This window comes from Lemur catta, chromosome 2, assembly GCF_020740605.2.
Source record: "Lemur catta isolate mLemCat1 chromosome 2, mLemCat1.pri, whole genome shotgun sequence".
NCBI classification, from domain to species: Eukaryota; Metazoa; Chordata; class Mammalia; order Primates; family Lemuridae; genus Lemur; species Lemur catta.
In genome coordinates, this window is record NC_059129.1 from 103875635 (window position 1) to 103894924 (window position 19290).

A 19290-nucleotide genomic window follows, 5' to 3' on the forward strand; every position below is an offset into this window, starting at 1 on the left:
GTGCAATGGGAGTAGAGAGAGTGTATCTTTAAGATTGATGAAATTCCAACTGTTTATATCTTATGGAAATTACCAGCATATTAAAGCAACCAGACAAAAAACCCAAGTACCAACGGAAGGAACTGTGTCAGCAAAATACTAGACGGTGTTGGGTGCAGTAAAAATTTTATTACTGAGAGTTAAGAATCCAAGATCCAGTTATATAGGTTTTCCTACACAAGAAGTCACGGGGAAAAAAAAAGAAAAAATCTTTACTACAACACACACTGCCCCACATTTTACACTGTGCCATTTCTGTATTTGTCCTTTTTAGCCTACTTCTATCACAGTCTCTCTTTGCTAAAATACATTAGTTGCCATGGAAACGATGTCATAGTGTGTAAAACCATTTACTGTCCTTGGAAAGGCATTCATGATAAAATTGAACAGTAGCATGTTTTAAAAAGAGAAGCAACAGAAGGCAGTTGTGTAAGAACACAACAAGGTCTCAAAATCATGACTTCAAAGTGTTCCTCTGCCACCAACATCATATGTCCCTGAAAGAGTCCTGTCAGCTTGGCATTGTCAGTTTCCCCCCAAATCATCCAGAGGGGCATCTTTCCAACTCATGTAGGCAAAATGTACTTAAAACAAAATCTCTGATATAATGCCGATGAAAACAATGGACTCCCCATAATGTATACTTACTCCCATGAGGTAGGGAGGGCCTGGGAGCCTATAGAGTCAGAGTGGTTGTGTGCATCATAAGACCTCTGCTAATGGAGAGGATCCAGTCCTGTAACACATTCTGATTTAGTCCTGTAGTACATTCTGCTGTCCAACTTTGTTGTCAGAGATGGAAGTAATATTTGGGACGTAGAGATTTGGACCTGAATTTCCTGATTGCTGTGGATTAGCAGTATGTTCTCTCTTTTGCTTCATCAATTCATAGTGAGTAAACCACATTCACTCCACCAAGAAAACATACTGAAAAACTTTTATATGCCCTCCTGACAAAGAAAACAGACAGCTACATGTGTCCCCTGAACGCTTAGAATCTAGTGGGGGACAGTTGAGCAAGGGCAAGAGTGTGAAGGGCCTCCCAGGCCTTGGTGGGGAGCTGGACTTGATCCCAACTGTGACAGGAAGACATTGAGGGGAGGGACATGATCTCATACAGATTTTTAAGTGTTCACTCAGCTGTTGCAGGAAGTTGGATTGGAAGGGCAGAGCAGTAAGACTATCAGAATAGTGAATAATCCAGACAAAAAAGGAGGGCGCAAAGCAGATGGAGAAATGCAACGTCTAACGAGGGTGACAGCCTTCCCCCACCTGTGAAAGTGCTGGTTTACACCTATTGTCCCAGCTGCTCGTCAGGATAAGCATTTGCCCAAGATGTTTCACTCTGTAAACGAAGTGTTATTATTAGTGGCATTAAAATACAGCAGGATTAGGTTTTGTAACCTCCACTTTGCACTTGGAGCCTCTGCCATGATTTGCCTACCAGTGTACAGGGAAGGGAATTTTCGCATTAACATGTGATTAAATCTGAAAGATGACCAATGACCATCCATCTCTTTTCCTGTCCCTGTCCAATCTTCATGTAATACTTCCCTTTCAAGGACAACAAAGAGCACTTGGATATGAGCAACTATGGGTGGCTAATTCTTCCGGTCTTGAGTGGTAGTGAGAAAAGTATTATGTGCCGCGGCCCGTCAGACACCAAATGCACCAACCCTTTGCTGTGGCCCATGCTGCAGCCTGAGATGCACAAAGCACCAGTCAGAAGGGCTAATGGGAAACATAGAAAGTTATAGGTTAGGTGTACATGAAATACTTGCAGGAAATAGACCTGCTACAGATCTTTTAAGGAATTGTCTGAATGTTCTCATTACAGTGTCTTTGTCATTTATTGAATGGTTACACTATTTTATTTTATTTTGCTATATCCTTTCAGCAGCAATAAGGTAAAAGGAAAAAGAAAATGCAAGTTTAATGAAAAATTAAATACTAAATTTCTGTTTTTCAAGAAAGTTGATCATGAACATTAATTTGCACAAAATGATCACTGATATTCACTATCCACTATGGGAACCATGGTGATATCACTGACCATATAAACCAAAATCACAAATCTGCTAAAGAGGCATCAGCAACTACTTCAAATGTTAATCGTTACTGTAAGGCTGCTGAGGACGACGACTTAGCATGTGCAGCCGCAGTAGGTTCACTAACGTAGTATTCTAGGAAACATTACTTTTCTTTTAGATCAAATGACTATGGTTCTAAATTCATTTTGCTTATTTTTGAGCTCAGGTTTTTTTTGTGCATATATGAAAAGTGAAGTAGCTTAAATGTATTAACTTTGTTAACAGAAAAGAAGACTTCACAAATAGATAAATGGTTCCAGTTTTATGTTAGTTTCATCAGATGTTTTAAACAGAAAGCAGTTAATTCGAATAATGCTTTGATTTTCTTCATGTATTTCATATAAAGCTTGTGGCAGTTCATTCTGTCACAAGTGAAACACCTCATGCTATTATAAACTATAAAAAGTTCAACACAGGAGATGAAGTGATTTGTTTTTGCAGAGATAATACAAATTTTGTGATGCTAAAAATAATTGTTTCACTAAATCAAGAAACCTATGGAGCAGAAAGTTATTAATACTTAGAATTTGTTATGGCACATGCATATTTCAGAACCACATTCAAACAAGTGGCTATCTCTACAAACTGAAGCTGTAGGTATACAAATTGACAACTGGTTTTACATATACCCAGTTAAAAAAATTGAACTACAAAATTTTTGTGGCATTGCCAATGATGAATACAAAAAAACACTTCGGCATAGCAGTATGTGCCTTCTCTTTTGCCGCCTGTCATCATCAACCAGGTTTCAGAAATGTTGGAGAAATGACTCTCTAACTCAACCTGTGTGTGCCATAATGGAATGATAGACAAGTCCTCTAAAGGTTGGGTGCATTCTGTTCCAAAACAGTTGGAAGTCTTTGATCTAAGCAGTGAATGAAACACCAGAACACTTCAGCTTCTGAAGCCTTTAGCCAATTGCAGTTATTGAAAATAAGGCCTGGGAACAGACGATGAAGAAATTTATCCCAACAAAAGCAAAAAAGAAACTGAACACATTAAATGATGAGAATTCGAACAGTATTCAAGATTTAATTCTGAAATTATATATTATGATGTTTTGCAATATCCTGACTTATAGCAATCTTTTGATGGAGCTCCGAGTTTTCATTGGAATACATTTATAGTCTGTACCAGAATGGAGTGCACCTGAGAAGACCCATGATTTTTGTGTCATCTAAATTTGACAAAACATTAAAAAGGACCATAGAGCAACTTATTTTCATAAGTTTTGCCTTGTAAAAATATTTGTTGAAGAATTCTGCATGAGGAAAAAAAGATCTGTGAAAATATTAGGGTGAAAGTATCTACACATTTCAATATGAAAAAAACTCCTCTGAGAAGAGCCTCCATTTAGCAGAATTTGTTCTGAGCTCACCAGGGACTTTGCTTCTGCAGAAAGAGCTATTTTCTCAATTAGAAACATTGTGATATATACATAAAAGCCAATCAAAGATATTAATTTCAAATATTAACTATAAACACAACCTTGAAGAGATTGCAGGCAACTTCATGAGCAAATTAAAAACAATTCATTCTTCATATCAGTGCCATGGGGATTAGAGACATGCCTGAAGAACAGACTAAAACTAAGATAAATGAATATGTAGCAAAAATAATTACTTAAGCTCTTGCTAACGCTCAGATAATCAATATAAAATTTTTCTCTAATGTATATGGACATGTGTATTTAAGTTTTAAAAATTTTATTTTTGAAAAGATTTTGAGTAGAAACTATTTCATAGGTCCAAAATACTTTTTTAAACTTTCAATAAATCAATATATTTTTTAAATTCTATAATTTTATTTATTTAGTGACTCTTGTCAATTTAAATTATATGGCTCCCCATCTCTAACTCTCTTGGCTCCCACTGACAGATAAGGGCAAATATGAGATGTGTTTATGTTTTGAGAAGATTTGCTCAGACTGTCACAATAATTTTCTGGTAGGAAAATACATACACGATGTCAAAACAGGCAATTCTCTACCTCACCTCACCACACACCCACCCAAGGCACACTTAAAGCAGGCCTAAAGATTTCCCTTCCAAAATTACTAGATATTTCAAGAAACAGCAGGTTTTAAAATACATCATCTGAAATGCAGCATCATCCTCTATAAATGTCAAAGAGATGAAATGTAATTAAAAAGAGCTAACTGGTTTCCTTCCCCCTCTCTCATTTGAGTGTTCTGGTAACTACTTATAAATTACACTTGGAAATGAATCCCTTCATAAACTGATACTTTATTTAGTACATGAGAACTGAATAAAAATGAAGAGCACTTCCCGTTGTATTTAGAGATATAATTTCTAGTATTCACTCTGTTACCTTTAAAACGTGAAACTAAAGGATCACACACAGCAAAATCTGTCCTCTAGTCTCCAGCATCACAGTAAGTTCACTGGAGAAAGGCTTGAAATTCTGATACTTTCCACCCACCCAAGGCCCCAAGACAACTGAGGTCCTTCCTTTCAGAGCACTGGGAAGAACTGCCAACCAGCTAAAAATGGGAAGCCAGAAACCCCACTACACTTTGAAACATCAGGTGGAAAAACTCTGCCCCTTCAGAAGATAGAACTTCCCACTTCTTGCCCAAAATGTACCTAATTAATACAGGTATACTAAGCCATGACTTAATCAAAGGAACAACAGCATACTACCACAAGAGTACCAGTAAATTTGCCCCACAAAAGTTAAAATATAGCCCAAATGCAGAGTGGAAGGTTTGATATGTACACAAACCACTCTACTATATGTAAAAGATAATTACTTTATTTCTCCATGGTTGAATTCAACTTGATTATGACCACTGCATTTCCGCTTCCGAGAAAGAACAATCTTAGTCCTTACAGATAACCTAGTCTCTTCAGAATTGAAACTTTAGTTGCTTCAGGGCAATTAGTCACATTAAACTCACTTCAAACAGCCTCTTAGGGCTGAGTACCTCTCCCTTTCCTCCTTCTCCCCAGGGGGAAAATTACATACCATCGCAGGGAGGGGGAGAGGATCCAGCCTAGGTGCTGCCCTCCAAGCCCTTGCTGGCCTCTGTGGCATGTCTCGTCCCTTTGTCTTAGGGTGTTGGCCTGGTTCTGCTCACTGAGGCTCCACAGTGCCCGTGGCCACGATCCCAGCCAGTCTCCGCCTGAGACGGGCACACCTCCTTCTGTGCCTGCTCCATTCTCACCCCAGATCTCCCAGCAGCGTCACACCCACCCAAGGGGGCAAGCAGGACTGTGGGGATTTCCCCATGCCATGTGCAGGCTCTGGGGAACTGGGAGGGGACACCGTCTCAGGGCCTGTTTCTGCCTAAACCTGCCTCACTGCAGGGCTCACGACAAGGTGGTTTCCTTCCAGAGTTCCAGAGCCACCGAGGGTACAACTGCTCTCTGCTTGCAGGGGTTTCCTCCACCCACCTGGGCTTCCAGCATCTCAATGATGCCTTAAGCAGAAGCCCTGGGGAATGGGGCCCTAGATCTCAGGACCCATCCATTTCCTAACTCTAGAACCCCCTGAATCTCTACAAGCTCCTCCCACCAACCCAGGAAGGGATTTTCTCCTTCCTCAAGGAGCCGGAAACAACTCTTTAGCCTCCCTCCTCCTGCATGGCTTAATGTATAATATATGCCAGGCCTTCTGAGATTTGGCTCCCTGGAATCCACAAACCATTTTTCTTCTGACAAAGCCTGCCTCTTTTAAATGAAGGCCTGGGCTAGCTCTGGTCTCTGAAATGTGCTTTAAAGGCCTGCTTTGGAAGTCAAAAGCCAAACAATGTCTTCTTTGTCCTTGAGCATGTTCTGTCCTCCCCCTGAAGTAATGGAATCCTTAGCCTCAATGGGGGAGACTCCCAGGGCAACAAGAATTAGAAGGAAGGGAAAATAAGCTGAATACCAGTTCAAAATATTATTCCCACTAAACCAGCTGTTCATAATGCAAGGTCTCAGAGGTCCCAGAATACTCTTCCAGGATTTAAAAAAAAAAAAAATTGCAACACACTAACATGTCATTCTTCCGGAAGACACCATTTATATATATTTGAACCAAGGGTGAAATGAGCTATGGCTTTCAGTTTAATTGTTCATACCTAATGTCTTTAATCTCCATTCGATTGTAGACTGGAGATCCACTTAACGGGAAGCCACCCCTGCATCAGCATCATTTGGAACTCTCCACTTCCCTGGGTTTCCTCACCTTTGTCTCTCCTCCTCTGTACCTGCTGTGTTCCCTCATCACACTGGAGACCTCCGACCTTTTCTTACCTTGTCTATCACACCCAACTCCTCTATCTAGCCTGAACCTTACTTTTAGCTGATTCAATTGGTATTTTCTTTAGTCTCTTAGAACATCCTACTCACTTGACTATTCAAACCAATTCCTAATTCTGCGTAACCAGAAGGTCAGATTTTTCATTCCAAAGTGACAAATATTACCAGGCAATGTCACAAAACTGGGCTAAAGGGAACCACTAAAAATATCTACAAATTCCGGTGGAACCTCACTGTGTTAATTCTTTTTATCCATCTGTTAACATACTACCCTGTAGAGTAGTGGCTGTTTGAACCTTTTCTAGATTCTCCAAGCTTCCTCTCCCTTCTCCTAATCTCCCAACCTCAGATGAAGGTTCAGCCTACAACTGTACATTCCACTCCTTTGAATGTCTTCCTTCTCACACACAAATTTCACTGTACCTTTCCCTACTTTGCAGTGATGGTTAGAGTCACACATGTAAAGTACATAGCACCACACCCACCATTCAGTGGGCACTCAGGCTCGTAAATAAATACCTTTCTCATCTGTTCTTTCTCCCCTGAGTAACTGCTCCTTTTTATCATTTTGAGGACCACAGTGGGTTGAGTGGTGGCCTCCCAAAAATATGCCCACCTGGAACCTATGAGAGTGATCTATTTGGAAAAAAGGGTCTTTGCAGATGTAATTAAGAATATCAAGGTGAGATTATCCTTTACTAGAGTGGGCCTTAAATTAGTGACAAGCGTCCTTATAAGAGAGGAGAAGGCCATGTGAAGGCGGAGGTAGAGACTATAGTGATGTGTCTACAAGCCAGGAAAGCCCAGGTTTGCCTCCGCCGTCAGAAAGCAGGAGAGAGGCACGGAACAGCTTCTCCTGCAGGCCCTTCAGAAGAAACCAACCCTGCCAACACCTTGATTTCTGACTTCTAGTCTCTAGAGCTGCAAGGGAAAAGTTTCTGTTGTTTTAAGCCACCCAGTGTGTGGGAATTTGCTGTGACATTCCCAGGAAACTAATACCAGGGCTAATTCCACACTTACCAGGATCTCGCCCCTACCAACTCCTTATTCATCCCCTTCCAACCATATCCCTTCTCATTCCTGCTTCACCAACACCCCCTCTTTCGTGGATCATTCCTGCAGTTCTAGCTCACCCAAGAGCTAGGACTGAGAGCCAGGTGGGTGCTTCAGTGGGAAGCACAGAACAGGAACCCTCCCATGGTGGCAGCTCTGGATCTCCAGTGCGTGGGAATGTTGTTCTGGGGTGGGGGCCAGAGTAACAGAGCTGCTGGAGATGTGAGGATCAGGGAAGTCAGCAGCGGTTGCCCTGGTGGCCCCGTTCCTGGACTCTTACCACCTTCACGCGCTGGACTTTTCCTCATATGGCATGTTGGGCTGAGGTAAAACCAAATAGTGTTTGAAGCTGCAGTTTTCTAATCGCAGTCCTCCTTGGATCATACTTATAAATAAACTAACCAGAACTAATACTTTCTCAGAAGCTGCTGGCACCCACAGAGGAATCTGGTTTTGTTTAATCTACCATAGTCCTTCCAGATTCTTCTCAAACACCCCTCACCAGTCTTCACTGGGTAATTCTCAACCTCTAAGAGAACTACTTCCAACTCTTGGCAGTCCAAAATCAAGAATTTGTTGAATAATGGCTATGAGACAGTGGGAATTACATAGCCAAATACACTTATATGAAAAGAAGGGTGAGGTGTGGCACATCACTTATGCTTTGGCCCTAATGTGCACGCAGGATTAGAAGAGAGGATCACTGCATTTTCACCCAAGGAGGTGGAAATAAGGTGGAATCAAAAACTATTATGTGCAACCAAAATCTGTATTCTAAACCATGACTCTGAGGATCCATCAATGCAGAGGACCTAATATACTACTTGCACAAAGAAAATTTGCATAAGATGCATCTCATTCTAGAAGTACTGAAAATATGTGTAAGACCTCCCAACTTGGAAGCTTAGACTCATAACCAACAAGAATTTAATAAATGCACAGTGCAGTGTTATACAGCACAAGGCAAATTAAACAAGGTACACTTTCCACCTTCTAGAAGCTTGCTACTGAAAATGGGCAATATTGATGCTGACATGTACAAAAGAGGCTGAACACGAACAAATTGGATAAATACATGAAGTGGTGACATTATATGCCAGCAAAGCGGAAAGTGCATTTTCTGAGAGTGGCATGTGATCTCCCACATTTCAGGTGGTGGTTGTGGCAGTGGGGAGGGGGCAGGAAAAGCACTTAAACCACACAAAGTGCATAGTTAAGCAAGGAAAAAAAAATTCACCACCCACTTCCCAAAGACCACAATAGCATTGCAAACAACAGAGAAGCACCAGGTACCTCCCCTCCCCCTCTCAGCTGCAGCAGTTGGCCTACATCCACAGAAAATGCTCTTATTGCTTGTCTCCATCCCAGATACATTAAACTTGGCGTCCAGATGAGAACTAGGCAGGAGAAGCCATTAATGAGGAATCACAGTGAGCTTTTGACAGGTAGCTGAGAAGACTCTCATGAATGCCAGACCAACACTGCCTGTTGTGCTGTTGTGTCTTTTGTTACAGAGATGACTCAAGAAGTACCACCCCCCAGAAAACATTTTATAAAGCTTATTTTTCAATCATTCTTTTGAAGGATATACAAACAAACGCTGTAGCTGAGCTATGGTGTTCAATCATTATTTTGTAGGACCTTAAGTCTGGGATAGAACCCTCCTCCCATGCTAAGGACAGTCTTCAGATGATAATAGTACAAAGTGAACAAAATTCATGCATGGTGTGGAAGGCACTCCCACAGCCAACGTTGAGCTATATTTGCTCAAGGACTCAGTTAAATGCTGCTTTGAGAGGTCCAGAGATGGATAGATACATATCACACAAGCACCTGCTTTCTCTGCCTCACAGACTTTCAGGCCCAGTGCTGCTGGTGCATCGGGCTCCTCTCCTTTCTCCATCATTCACTATTGTATTCCTCCAGATTTTGAAGATTCTGCATTTTCTCCCCGGTCTTGGATGTCATTCTGCACTATTGGCAATCTTTTTTTTAAAGTGAAAATCTTATTGAAGAAAACCTGATGGCAGAGGACAAAGAAGTAACTATTTTCCCAAACACCCTAAATTTTTAAGAACAAGCTCAAGATTCTGAAGAAAAAATCTTTAGAAGCATACCATTCTCAAAATGCAATGGCAGTTCCTAAAATACACTAGGATAGTTACTGAACCTAAACTATGTGGGTCAGTAGGGACTAAATCTGATGCCACCAGAAAATACAGAAGCTCAATGTCCAAAAAGATGCCAGCCTAGCACCACAGATGCCCAGGAAGCCAGCTGCACATTCCAGTGCCTTGCCCCAGGCCTGTGTAAATGAACATCTGCTGAGTATCTACATGTGAAAGACGCTGCACTCCATGCCATAGGTGGACAGACAACAAGGGGGAAAAGCAAACAACATTTTTGCACACGTGGGGCCAACAGTGTCTTGAGAAGGCAGGACGCACACATATATGGATTTCTAGGAGACCCAGATTCTTCTAGTCTAAGCTAAATTAATAACTGGATGTATGAACTTGGGCAAGTGATAAAAAATGCTCTGAACCTTGGATATCCCATATCAGGATTTAACTAATAATGAGGCAATGGGGAGATACAAATGTTCAATGCAAGAGAATGAAGAGATTGGGGTAACCTTTCAAGAGTTGCGATTCCAGTTGGGCCTTGACAAATGGATAGAATTCTAAGGGAAAGGAAGGATTAGGGGATTCCGGGAAGGGAAAACAAAGGCCAGGACCATATTCCACATTAATGAGATAGTGTTGGGCTTCTGGCTAATCAAGTGTTAGTGTCCTGGTAAGTGAAGTGAGCCAGGGAGGACTGAGGAAGAACACGGAAACTATGCAAGGCACTGAAGGCTTGGCTAAGGAGTCTGGTCTTTCTGCTCCTACTCACTGGGTTGTTAGTAAAGGAACGAGGCACAAGAACCAGTATCTACATCAGCTGGCACTTCCATTTTGACATTGATCAACATCTCCTCACTCCATCTAGGAAGCATGAGAGTGAAGCAACTGTTATCTGCAAACTACGGGGGAGCATGCAGGGTCTAATTTATCAAGAGAATATGGATTGGGCAAAGATGTACACAAAGGACAGCCAGAGAAGGACACTTCCAAGTAGTGGACACTTCCAAGTAGCAGACACTGATAAAGCATAGAGAATGACAGAATGTTAGAGTTCATTGACAACTCAGCTCCCGAGTTTTACATCTGAAAACAACGAGGTAGTGTGTTTGTATAACAGTTATAGGTTAAAAAATAAACTGTATGACAAAAGATGATAATACCCTTCAAACTCTAAGAGCAAGAAGAGAAACCATTAACAGAAATTAGTGCTTTTTAACATATCCTCGTGTGTATATATGTATATATGCCTAGCTGTAGGCAACACATCACACAATTCTGAAATAAAATTAAGATAAAATTAAAACAAAAATCAAATTTTACAAATGACAATATTTGAAATTGTTATAGCTTCTAAATAGACACAACATTTGTGTGGAAATGAAGGAACTTGTTGCTGTTTATTTGTCTTTTCAGTAGAACTTAAATTGGGCAGGATTTCACAGAAATACAGATTCTGTAACTTTTTCTGGGGATTAAAAGAAAAAAGGATTGGGAAAAGTGCCCTGGGCTTTGTTGTGGGAAAGGAGATCTGGCTCATTTTTAATTTTCCATTAAAGCCCTACTTTTCAATATAAAGCAGATGGAATCCTTATACAACTCCATGAAAAGCCTACTATTTTTGGGTACCTCAAAGATGAAAGCTCTGAAGAAAATGAAAGTGCTTGAATTCATCAGATAAAATCCCACCAGCACATTCAAAAGGCACAGGTACTTAGAAATCATTAAATTACAAGTTAAGAGGTCTTTCCGAGATGGATTTATGATTCAGGGCCTCCTCCCACGCTACAGCTCCCCCTGACTCTGGCTGATGGACGGTGCCTACCACTTCTCCGCCTGCTCCCCACTGCTGTAGCTGGGGCTCCCCAGGCCTGCTTCATTCCTTGTCTTCCAGAGCTGCCTCCTGCCACTTCCCTTCTCACTGCTGTTCCCAGACACAGGAAAGATTTCAAAGCGTTCAAATCTACCTGTCCCATTCCTACTGAATCAGAACCAGGCCTGGGAACATGCATTCTATAAGATCCTCAGGGTATGCATGCAGCTGCTGCCCTAAAGCTCTTTTCTTATTACAGGACCTAGTTCAATACATTCTCTGCCACTCTGCAGGGTGGGTGGGAGAACAAGAGGGCTGATGTTTATTGGCAGGGACTGTGAGGCACTGGGCTGGGAGCTGCTGGGCACAAATGAAGAGATGGCACAAATTTAGTGTGAAGAGCACAGATGCTGGAGCAGGACTGCCTGGGTTCAGATGCCAGCTCTGTCACTTACCAGCTGTGTGACTCTGACTAAATCACCTGACCTCTATGCCTCTTTGCCTTTTTTCATCTTTTAAATGGGAATAATAATGATCATACCTCATGGGATTATGCTAGGTGGTGTGTTCGCAAATCAACCACAAATGAGATAGAGTCCCTGACTTCCAAAGAACTCACAAGTCAGTGAAGAAGGCCAGTACCCACCCCACTCCCACCCAGCTGACTCCCTGTGCTTTACATGTCAGGTTATAATGAGGGTGATGAAGATAAGGTGGTAACCAAGTGCTATGGGACCCCGTAGGCAGGAGAGATGGGAGCACTTCCCAAGAGGTAAGTCTTGAGTAGAGTTATCAGAAGGGCTGAGATTTCCACAGTGGGGTAAAGGTGCCTTTGTATCCCCCAACACAAGACACAGAAGTAACTGAGTAACTGCAAAGCAAAGGCAAGGAGGCAGGGAAGGAGGAACCACAGCTGTGTAGCAAAAGCAGGAGTGAGCTTAGCTGTCACACAGAACTGCCTTCACTAGTTATTAGCTGTGTGATAATAGGCAAGTTACTTTACCTCTCTGAGCCTCAGTCTCCCCATTTGACTAATGGGGATAATAATACCTGCCTCATAGAGCTGTTATGATCAAGTAAATTACTGTATGTAAGCACACATAACACAGGCTTCCAGGTTCAATAAGATGGTAGGTGTTATTATTTCTATGGTATATTCAGGGAGGGGTGAGTAGTTGTGGTATGCTTTTTTACACAATCACAGAAAGGAGAATACAGGCCAGAAATAGATAGCCCTCAAAAAAGCTTCCTAAACAGAAATAACTAAGACTTTTCCATAGTGTTGTATTTTTTTCCGCCCAAAACTTACAGTTAATAAGTGCTCAATACGTATTTGCCCAAACCCACTAGGTGCTGGTCAGAGTCATGGGTTTACGAGGACAGACTATATGATGGTACCTGCTTCCTAGGAATTCCCAAGAAGCCCCAAGTCAGGCTTCCCACCCAGAGCGAGGCACATAGCAGGCTGTCTGGATACAAGCTGAGACGAATGGGAAAGCGCTCTCATCCAAATATTACGACAACTCGGAGTCTCACAAACATCGTTAAAGTTTCATGAGTCAGTAAGCATTATCTTTTCCTCCCACGTTTTTATTAGACCATAAATCCAGTTCGATTTATATCCTTCCAGGATTACTGCGTTCTAATCAAGTCCAGAGTGTCACTTATTCCTAAGCTGTCTATACTGCATGTCACCCAAGTCCATTTGGATAATACTATTCAGGCTACTTACGTGTTTTAGTAGCTAAAAATTAGATTTACTCAACTGGAAACACTAAAAAATTATCATATTCCTCCAAATAACAAAAATAACTTTCTTCATAGGAACCAAGTGCATAAAAGTCACAATCCATGGTTTTTTCTGTAGTTCATTCTACCTTTGAAAGTCATAATGACATTCTGAAGTCAAACTAAACAGATTTACACTGTAAATAGGTTAAAATTCTAGTTACTTGACTTTAAAAACCCTACCCCTACCCCATGCTCTTAACCACACCCCTCACCTGGGCTGAAAAGCCAGAAATCTGGTGATTCTGCCACTTTGGACAAATCACTTAACCTTTCTGGACTTCATTTTTTCCTGTAAGTAAAATGAATGTGTTGGACTACATGATCTCTAAGATTCTGGGTTCCATGGCCTGTACCCTTGAAAAACTGCAAAAGAGACCCTTGTTGTTCTATGTTCTGCAAGTTTTGATACATGTTTCTACCCTAGTTTGAGGAGCAGCAGATTCTTAGACTTCTACCTCTCCATTCCCTGCTCTGGTGAGGTTCAGGTATCTTTGGTGCTGAATCCAAATGCACTTTTCATTTTTTATCTTGCTTAACTCTGAGGTCCATCCAATACTCTGTCAGCACCCCTCCCATTCAGGAGCTGGCTCTTCTGCCTCTGCTGCCGGGCTCACCCTCAGCCCTGTCTGCTCTTTCTACTCTACACTCTCTCCCTGGGTGACCTTCCTTACCTGCATCCATGGCCTCAAATATTTTGTAATTTGCTGCTAACAAATTTATAGTTGAGTCCTAGTCCTCTCCCTTCACTCCTATCTATTCCCCTGCCTAAGAGACACCTCCACCTGGAAGTCCACAGTGTCCATGACGAAATCACCACTTCACACGCCTGACCCCTGCTTTTATTACTGGGCTGCTTGTCTCCATGGCTCTCTCCACCTAACTCCCCAGAGACCCCTCTTATCTGCCCACCTCCATATCCTGTCTCACCTTCTCATTCTGTCTTTTTCACTCCATCCCCACCTCCATTCCTTCCTTGCAGACCCTCATCTATTGCTCATCCGAGTTTCCGTAACTACCCTCCCTGCATCAGTTTTGCCCACCTCTGGTCAAAGGCTCACACTGTGGCCAGAAAAATCTTTATAAAATACAATCACATCAAAGCACTATCCCCACTTACAACTCTTAAATGGCACTCCGGATAAAGTACTTACAAGAATTTTCTCAATTTCTGCTTCAGCCCTGACTTCTCCCTTTGTCCCTCTCTCTACTTCCCAAACCAGCCCTGAACTAGCTGCAGTTTCCCAAAAGGTCCGTGCAGTTTCCCTCTGGGCTGTTCCCTCTGGGGCAGTGGGCTTCCCACAACACTCACCTAGCCAACTCCCACTCCCATTTTGCAGACACCTCCTCCTTCAGCCTTCTCCATCTGGCCATCCCACTTTCCCACCTCTCTGCCAGGTTCATGCTTCCTTCTGTATGCTCTCTTGCATCCTGTGTGGACCCCCAGAATCACAACATTTATGACAGTGGTCAGAGACTTCCTCATTTCTCTGCTCAACTAGTAGGTAAGTTCCTTGGGGCAGGATCATACCTCTTTTGCCCCTGAAACATCTAGTTCAATGTCTGGCAAGTGGTAGATGCAACGAATGAATGTTCTTGAATAAGTATGTAGACAATTCACAAACTCATACTGACCTAACTGTGCACCACAGAAGGACCCAGCTTAATATAAAGAATCACACAGAGTAAAATCATTTCCAGCATCAATATGCTTTTTTAAATTTAATGTTATGTTTTTATTTCCCAGATAAGCAATAGATGAAGGAAGGGATGTAAGGATGAATATTTTATGTTTTATTTGGATATAAAGTTCTATTTCCCATCAACCAGAAGTCTCAATTTCCAAAGCATTTTAGCCATCACCTTCCCTTATGGCACATAACATTTTAATTGATATCATCATTATATCAATATGTGGTATTTAGAATATTTCCTAGTGGGTAAGGGCAAGGGCTTTGGAACCAAACTAATTGGGCCTGAATCCTAACTCTACCACTTAGTAGCTCTATGATCTTGAGTTAGTTACTTAACCTTGCTCCAACTGCCCATCTGTAAAATGGGAATTGTGAATGGAAACCACTTCATATCATTATTGTTACAATATAGCTTAAGTCACACTTGTCACATAGTAAGTGCTCAGTAAATGTTAGCTATTATTTTTATCTCCTCTAGTAGACTATGAGCTCCTGAAGAGCAAGGACAGCAGAAGTATTCATTTCCAGGAACCCATCTCCTCAGTGCCTTGCACAAAGTAACATACTAGGCTACTGTTTGCAGAACAGATGAATAATAATGAAATGTTTATAGCAAAAAAAAAAGTGCATTATTAATTATGATGACTGGTATGGACAGAACTGCTCCAGCAATTTTGAAGCCCTGTGGAGAATAGGAACTATAGAGAACACTAGCAGTTCCCGCTGCTACTGGAGATCTGGAAGCTCACTTAACCTCCATGGAATACACAGGACTCACAGATTTAGGCAGCCAGTGACAGAGGGGATGCAGGTGGGGCTGAAGAGCCAGCTGGCTGGCTGAGCCTCTGGCCTTTCCATCAGGAAGCTGCATGACCTTGGGGCAAGGAATTTCACCTGTCAGAGGATGCTTAATTTCCTCTTGTGATTAAGAGAAGGCAGGACTGTGATTTCTGAGGACCCTCCTAGCCACTTTGGGAGTCTACAGAATCACCAGATAAAAAACTAGGCCAAGAAAGGGGCTTCTGGAATAAAAGAACCACATCAAAGTCAACACAGGAAGCATATCTGATAACTGTATTATAAGGGATTATTGAGTGGGAGTTGGTCCCTCAACAAAAAGCAAGGTTTTTGAAACACGCTTAAGATGAAAAGATCTGAACTTACAAAATCAAAAGAAGAAAAGCAATATGGGTATCAGCTCGAGGTTTCTATTTGCTTTAATTCCCATCGGCCTATAAGCTTACTGAAGGTAGTGAGTGTACCTTGTTACAAAGTGGCAGCATTTGGCAAAGCTGTTCACCAAAAATACATTTCTTCTTGTCCTTTATTCCTGGCACATGGCTAAACTACATTTCCCAGGCTCCCTTGCAATTACATATGCCCATATAACTAGCCCTAGAATGTGAGCAGAAGTGATGGGTGTCATTTCCAGGCCAAGGCACTCTAAATTCCCTTTTGCTCCTTCTGTCAGCTTAAACAGGTTACAAGGGAAAGCTGTGGGACAGTGGTGTTACAAGATAGGGGTGTGGGACCCAGAATCACTGCATGGAGGAAAACCACCTCCTGACCAGAAACACCCATTTTGGACTATTACAGGAGCAAGAACAAACATCTATTGCTTTTGAGCCATTATATAGTTGCAGGCCTATTTGTTATAGCTGCTAACATTAGCCTAATTAATACAGATGTTGAGCACACACCAAGGACCTAACTCATTTAATGATTTATTGCTCATTAAATGAAACAGTGAGAATCTATTAAGGTAAAATTTAGTAGGAAATAAGAAAAATACAAGGTTCCTTTTATCAATGTGCTGACCAACTAACGGTAGAAACAGACACATGCCAAACATAATGCCTGCTGCTGAAGTCTGAAAACAAAATTGAAGGTATGGTGATGAGAAGGCTTCACAGAGGAGATGCCATCTGAGCTGGGCCCTGAAGGTTAAACAGGACTTCAAGTAAGTCAGATGGGGTTGGAGATTCCAGACCCTCAAGCAAACAGAGTGTGTATTTGCTCACAATAAGTCTCTTTAACTTGGTCTACAGAGTGCAAGTCTATGTGCACTGAAGTTCCTTCCTGGGTCTGGCATCAAACGAACAACCTTTGTTTTTTACAGTACACTCATTAACCCTATTGCTTTTTTTAATATAAAAAAATCCACGATTAATGTCTTTAAAAGTGCAGAAGTAAATGTTTAATGGATCATAACAACTCTTTTCTAATAAAATTCTTGAAGAATAAATTTGAGACAGTTCTGTTACTGAGAAGAGTCGAAGAGTCATGCTCTTAGGAATCAACGTTCAACCCAAGCTTTGACAGCATTGATTAAGCATGTGATAGTCATTGGCTTACAAAACAGAACATTAAGCCCCCAGATTTACATCAACATCTTCTCTTCAAGAGGAGCACTGGATGGTTTAGAGTTCACTCAGAAGATTCTCTACATCCCCAGCTCACAGCTAAGTGCCTCCAAATCCTCAGATAGTTAAACCACTTCCTCCAAAAGTCTGTGCGTCCCTTCGTCTGAAAGCAGGGTACCCACGGGGCAGGGACTGGGGAAGAAGACAGCACAAAGGGTGGAAAGTATTGCTTGAGTGATGAGAGGAAGGATGTGGGCGACCAAAGGCTACCTTGAAGCAGGCAAGAGACAGTCTCCAGGAGTCTGCCAAATGCCAATTCAAGACTGCTTTATCGATGTCCCCAGGTATTTAAATAAAACGGTAAAACAACATCACTGGGCAGACAAGATTTCATTTCAAAAGACTTCAGCACAGTGGCCTTGGGCTTGAGAGAAGCAGCAACTCAGCTGCCTCCCTCTTATCAAACACCAATTTAATTCTGATTCAGAAACAAAATTCTTCTGAGTCCACATCAATTTCTACCCCAGCTCTTGGTACTTATCCCCAAAAGGAGAGGGGGAGAGAACAAGGGGACGGGCAAACTACCTTAAAAGTACAGCAACTCCTAAGACTGCTGGAATAATTGTCCCCTTAAATCTAAGAAATACCGCAGCTGCCAGTCAACACTACCGGTCTGTGAACACAGCAAAATGCCGGCACCTGCCACCCGGCATCTGGGGGAGGCCTTTCATTTTTTCGTAAATGTGGCAGGAAAGACTCAGAGATCAACTGCTTCATCCAAAGAAAGGGAAGCCCCAGGGAAGAGAAACAAGAAGCATCGTCCCTATTCTTGGGCACTTTGTATGTCTCCTCTCTATGCACTGAAAGGGCTCTTTGTGTCACACTCACACTCTTACACACACACACACACACACACACACACACACACCCCGCGAGTCTGTGTGATTTATTGGGGGAAGGAGGGGTAAGAAGGGTGATTGTATTATCCCTCTTCCCAGTGAGTCCCAGCAAATCTCCGCCTGGGCCCAAGCTCGGTGGCCTCTTTCTGGCCCAGTCCCCTCCGCCTGTGGCCGCAGAGATAAGAGAGGGGAGGAGACCAAACAAAACAGCCATCGATCTAGGGAAGTAGGGAGGAAATCCAGCTAGAGAGCGGGGAGGGGAGGAGAAAGGAGCCTGAGGGCGCAGAAGGGGTGGCGGACGGAGGAAGAGGAGGGAAGGCTTCAGCAAAGGGGAAAGGGGAAGGGTGGGTGGGTGGTGGCACAGGAAGAGTGAAGGGGCGGATGGGGGAAGTGCAAGGGAGGTGCCAGAAATAGGCAGGAGGATGCGCTGGGGAAGGCGACGGCCTCCGAGGGAGGAGGCCGAGAGGTGGAGTGAGGCAGGGGTTGGGTGGGGAGGGAAGCAGCACGGGGCATCAATTATTAAGTGATTACATCATCCCTGACATTAAAACAACACACACAGCCCGGGTCCCCGCGGGGGGCCCCGAAAGGAGGGCGGGGGCGGAGTCCGGGCCAGCCTCTCCCCCGAGCCAATTCTTATTCTCACCCGGCGCCCGCTTGCGGGCGAGGGAAGGGGCCCCCACCCCCGCGCTACACCGGGCCGCACCCCGCAGAGGTGTCCCCCCGCGCGGCCGCGGGAAGACCCCGAGCGCTGCCAACTCCCCGCAGCCCCGCGCGGCGCCCCGCAGGCGGCGACGGCCAAGTGACTGCAGCGCGGGGCCCCGCGGTGGGGGCGGCGCTGTGCGGGGGCACTGGCGGCCGGGCGTCTCCGCTGCATCTCCCGCGGCCTCCCGCGGCGCATCCCCGCCGCTTACCTGCGCCGCGCTCAGGCTCCGGAGCCCATTCACATGGTCCTCTCCCCGCCCTCCTCCTGCGCGGCCGAGGCGGCTCCGGTAGCTCCCCGCGGGCCCGGGAGCCGGTGGGCCTTCCGCGAGCACCGAGGGGGCGGCGCCGGGGCGTCCCCGGCCCGGCGGCCGGATCCCTCCCTGGCGCGGGCGGCGGCTTTGTATGCGCCCGGGGAGCCCGCGGTGCGCCGGGAGAAGCGCCGCGCGCCCGGACGGCGG

General features: G+C 43.6%; 1 protein-coding gene across 3 annotated transcripts in view; it reads right to left on the minus strand.

Annotated features, from left to right (window-relative positions):
* FYN (FYN proto-oncogene, Src family tyrosine kinase) overlaps nucleotides 1-19229 on the minus strand; it is a 195689-nt gene extending 176460 nt beyond the window's left edge. For 2 of the 3 annotated variants that reach the window (XM_045544200.1, XM_045544199.1), the window contains exon 1: nucleotides 19042-19208. The gene's annotated coding sequence lies outside the window, so the exon portion shown is untranslated. Of the gene's footprint in view, nucleotides 1-19041 lie in introns of all 3 variants that reach the window. The other variant, XM_045544197.1, reaches the window with a different exon arrangement.
* Nucleotides 19230-19290: the final 61 nt, after the last annotated feature.